Raw genomic sequence first — 5,162 nt, 5'->3', positions numbered from 1 at the left:
CCCTCTCTCCCACTTTCCCTCCCTTCTTCCTGTTCCTTCCTAGCTCCCCTGAATCTCTACCCCAATCCTCTTGGCTTCTGATCTAGCTGTCGCCACTCCATGGAAGGGCCTGACCTCATTCATTAAAATAAAACACATCTCCCTTTAAGCCTGTAGTTCAAACTTGAATGTGCACCAGAGTCTCTTTGGGGAGCTTGTTAAACATAAAGATCCCAGCTCCTTTCCACTGCGCCCTAAAGTTGTGAATTCTCAGTTTGAGCATCTCTATGTTTAACAAGCATCCCTGGTGATACTTATGCTTCTGGCCTTCCTCCCACACTTGGAGAACGCTGGTTTGGGGTTTGAACAGAAAAGAGCCTAGGGAGAGAAATACATGAGATAAAGGCTGAGTGGCCAAGTCTCAGCTCCTTCAGTATGCCACTTTGCTGCCTTCCCAGGAGCTGTGGCTCCACATTCCCTAACTCCATCCCTTCTATCTCTCTGACCTGAGTGAAGATGAGAGCCCTTTTCCTCACATTCCCTTGAGCTAAGCAGAGATAAGCCGGCATTTTCAAAGGACATTTTACTAAACAGTGTGGGGAAACTAATGGGAATTGGAGTAAAGAATGTTTTTAAAAGGATCTCTCTCTCTCTCTCTGTCTCTCTCTCTCACACACACACACACGCACACACACACACATACACACTATAGAATTCTTCTTGACCCAGGGAAAACTATTTTGAATATTTTTATCCCCTTCATTCCAGATGAGGGGGTCAGGTCCTACTTTCTGTCCCCTAGCCTTGTTGAGTGCGGCCAGGGCCTAGTCTGTAGTCAACAGTACAGCTCTAATATTTTTCAAAGTTTTTGTTTCTTTAGAGGAGTGCTGCTCAATAGAATTTCCTGTAGTGATGAAAATGTTTTATATCTTCACTCTTTAATACAGTAGCCACTGGCCAGCCATCCGTGGCTGTTGAACACTTGAGATGTGGCTAGTATGACTGAGAAATGGAATTTTAAATTTTATTTAATTTTAATTTAAATAGGCACATGTGACTTATGGCAACCATATTGGACAGTGCAGCTCTGGAAAGATCAAGGTCCCAAGAACTGTGGACCTTAACTTTCTTCACTTCAATTTATTTTCTCCTTCCAGGAAGATTAAAGGTTATTTTCCCTCTCCATGAGGCAGTAAAGTAGAGTGGAAAGAACAAGAAATCTGGAGACATGGGGTACTGGCTTTCACATCTTAACTTAGTCACTAATTAACTTTGTGGCCTTGAAGGTGCCTCCTAATTCTTCTGACCTTCGATTTTCTGATTTGTGCAGGGGTTTCATTCTAACAACCTCAAGTTTATTGATGAAATTAAGTAAACATAATATTGTAAGCATTTGGGAAAAGGTAGTTTTCCTTTCTTTCCCCTCCCTTTTTATCTATTCACCCATCCTTCTATACCTCTCTTTTATCTTTATCTCTTCCTCCTATATTCACACAAATGGCTGATATATTTTTTTTGTAAATTACCCTCTGGAATGTGCTATGTATCTTTGGGTATTAAACCACTGACATGTCATTTGTTCAGCAAACATTTAGTAGAGTGCTGCTCTGCGCTAAGCCATAGACATAGCTCCTACCCTCAAAGTGTTCTGTCTTAGACCAGCAGTGTCTAAATCACTTGGGAGTTTGTTAGAAATGCAGTCTTTAGCTCTACTCCAGACCTACTGAGTTTGAATCTGTATTTTTAACACAGTTCCTATTTGACTTACAATACATATTAAAGTTTGAGGAGAACTGCTGTAAAATGATAGGTGTCTTATAATATAGAATTTGTAATATAGGTAAGTACAGTCTGTTGTATACCCAGAAGCTGAGGGATGCTGTCAAGACCCTAAGTCAGGTCATGTATCACTCCTCTGCTCAAAACTCTCCAATGGCTCACTATTTCTCCCTGAGTAAAAGCCAAAGTTCTCTTATTACTTATACATCTTTGTGTGATCCACTCCTCCTTACTTCTCTGACTTCATCTCTTGCTCCTTTCCTACATGTTAATTTTTTTCTAGCCTCACTGGCCTCTTGCTGTTTCTTAAAAATGCCTGGCATGCTACCCCCCCACACACATACACACACACACACCTTTTACATTGGCTTTTCCCTCTACCTAGAGCACTCTTCCCCGAGATGTTTCCTTAGCTTTGTCCCTCATCTTTAAATCTTTACTCCTTGAGACCTTTACTGACCATTCTACTTAAAATTGTAACTTTGTACTATGTCTCCCCCTTTCCTACTTTATGTTTCTTCATTGTACTTATTGCTATCTGGCATATTATATATTTTGCATGTACATGTTTGTATACTTACTTATTGTCCATCTCCCCTACCAAGATGTAAATTCCATAAGGAGTGGGGATTTTTACCTGTTGATTTACTAATGTATCCTCAATACCTAGCATGGTGCCTGTCACACAGTAGATGCTCAATAAATATTGTTGAAAGTCAGAATTAGATATAAGTGCTTTAGCAGAGTACATTCACATCATATTCCTTTTGATTTTCAGACAGGACAAAGGTTGTTACTGTTACTCCCATTTTCTAGATCCGAGAGACAAAATTACTTTCCCAGAGTTCTCAGGCATGGGCCCACTTGGAGTCCTATAGTCTTAGAAGGATCTTCTGTTTCCAAACTCCAAAACATCTTGCCCTCTTCCTACAGAGCACAGGGTAAAGATAGCAATACAAGTATTTGTCTTTCCAGAAGGGGGAGTGTTATTTTCCTTCTTTGAGGACTTGCTCAATCCAGCCAACCCATGCAAAGCTTTTGTTGGCAATCTGCTGGTTTTGTATTTCTTAATTATTCTTGGTGCTAAAGTTAAGGGTTTAAATGAGAAATCTTTCTTTGTTCCCACCCTACAACCACAGATGTCAAAGGAAGGTTTAGCTAGAGCAAAATAAAAGTGGGGGAAACTGTGTCTATCTGGACCAGAAGACAGCATTTTAGCCCAGGGATGTGTCACCTCTAAACCAAAAGCTGTGAGGAGGAATATGGTTTGTCAGAAAGAGCATCAGACTCATAATTGAGAATCTCAGGTTCAGGTCCCACCTTAGTCAATGACTGGCTGAGGAAACTCAGGTGAATCTTTTCCATCCTGAGCTTTGTTCCCTAGCTCTAAAATGAGTGGATTGTAAGAGTTGTGCTTTAAGTGCTGTCTGGATCTTAATTTCTCTGATTCTGTCACTAGAGAAAGCTGTGGTAGTGATCCAGGTTACTTCTTCATTTCCTGATGTTTCCTCCTTGGAAGCATGTCTTACTCAGGCGTGAATGTTAAAGTGGCATAATATACTCTTTCTGTAGTTCAGGGGAGAGCTCTAAACACTTTCCACTCTTGTGCTGTTGAGGGGAAATGGGGGACACTACATTCAGTATAATAAAAGCCACTATTTATTAGAGCATACACACACATATTCTCTCTTCCTCTCTGCCTCTTCTCCCTCTCCCCCTCCCATCTCTCCTGCTCTCTTGGGAGAAGGAAGTACTTTACAAACATTTAAGTTACAATACCCTCATTTTACAAATGAGGAAGTAGGAAATAAAGTCAAAACCATTCAGTGAGGCCAGTAAGAGAAAAAATCTTTTTAAATGAGTTCTCTGCAAAAGATGCCATTCTTCTTTCTAAATCCAGACAGTGGGATAAAAGAGTGTTGGCTTAGTTCTAAGTCACCTTGACCAATGATTGGTGATATTATATCTTGTAACCTTATAACTCATAATCAGGGAAACTGAGGCATAGGGCAAGGGAGGCTAAAGATGTCTTATAAAGTTGCTTCATCTTCCACTCTTGAGGAAGATAATATCAGTCATCCCATACCTGTGAAATAAATTCTGTGCTCAAATTCCTCCAGAGAAGCTGGAATAGCTTTCCTTGGTCATTTGTATTACTTTCTCATTCCCTTCACCATCAAGATATTCTTCTTTAGGCCTGAGTTTAGCTTCATGCTGTAGTTTCAAGTCGTTTTCATTTGATACGTTTATATCCTATATCAAGGCACTAATTCTAGCTCAATGCACTAGTTCTAGACTTCTAGATCAACCTTTCTGGGATTAAGAACAGAGTGAAATAAATACACAAATTTTCTTGACCATTACCATGGAAATGCTAGGGCTAATTCATGCCAATTGTGACTGATGTGATAATTCCCACAGTACTGTTAGCTACTGTGTGGCCTGCCTTCCCACCCATGCCTACTTACTCCTAGGAGGCAGAGGTGAGACTCTCAGAAACTGCTTCTGTTGAATCACTTCACTCCTACTGTCATATCACCCTATTCTCTCTTAATATTCAGATGGGGTTAGAGGGTATTCAATGCATGCTTGACAGTAAGAGCCACAGACCCCTTCTACTCTCTCTGCCCTGTGACAAGCCTTTAGAGACTCCCTAAGTCTTTTCTTCTCCATGACAAGCAGCACTGGTTCCTTAAACCATTCTTTACGGTGTTGCTTTTCAGGACCTCTCGACCCCACTCTGGCTCTATGTTCTTTTCTCCAAGTTCCTCTGAAAACAGGGCTCAAATTTGAATGCTGCTCTCCTGTGGTGATAGGACTACCTTCCTATTACATCTCTCATTCTACCTTCTCAACCTGTTTCTTCTTTTTTTCTTCTATTTTAACCAGAGGTTTTATTTATTTATTTTTTCCCTGAACCTCATTATCTATATCTTCATTTTTTTTGGCAGTCACATTCCACAGCCTGCTCATCTTAAATTTACATATCCTCAAAAATGAGTGAATGAGATTGACCCCTAAGCCAAACCTTTGTTCTTCATTGTTGTGGAAAATTTGATAAAGTTACCAGTCAGCCAAAGAAAGAGGATGAAAAGTGAAGGCAAGACTCCAGCATACTAGTTATCTCTCCTGGCCTTTCTCCCCTAGGAAGCCCAGGAAGTTGCGTGTTATAAGGGCTAAAGGTAACATTTTGGGGTTCTCAGACTACTATCATATTCTTGTATCCCATTTCTTATTTCCTTGATAAGGGCAGTTTCAATTATTTGTACTCCCTTTCTGTAAGTCATATATCTTAAACACTAGGGTTAGAGATTTTGAGAGAACATTGGATTCTCCCCCTTTCCTTGATAACATTGTATTCGAGGCAGCCTTCCTAAGGCTGTATTTTCTTTATACTCTCTGTC

General features: G+C 40.3%; 1 protein-coding gene across 2 annotated transcripts in view; it reads left to right on the top strand.

Moving 5' to 3' along the window:
- Positions 1-5,162, top strand: part of ARHGEF9 (Cdc42 guanine nucleotide exchange factor 9) — a 124,511-nt gene that overhangs the window by 54,417 nt on the left and 64,932 nt on the right. The gene's annotated exons all lie outside the window — the stretch shown is intronic.

Source organism: Pteropus alecto, unplaced genomic scaffold (genome assembly GCF_000325575.1).
Source record: "Pteropus alecto unplaced genomic scaffold, ASM32557v1 scaffold370, whole genome shotgun sequence".
NCBI classification, from domain to species: Eukaryota; Metazoa; Chordata; class Mammalia; order Chiroptera; family Pteropodidae; genus Pteropus; species Pteropus alecto.
Note: the sequence above shows the minus strand (reverse complement) of the source record. Positions and strands in the feature narration are given on the sequence as shown.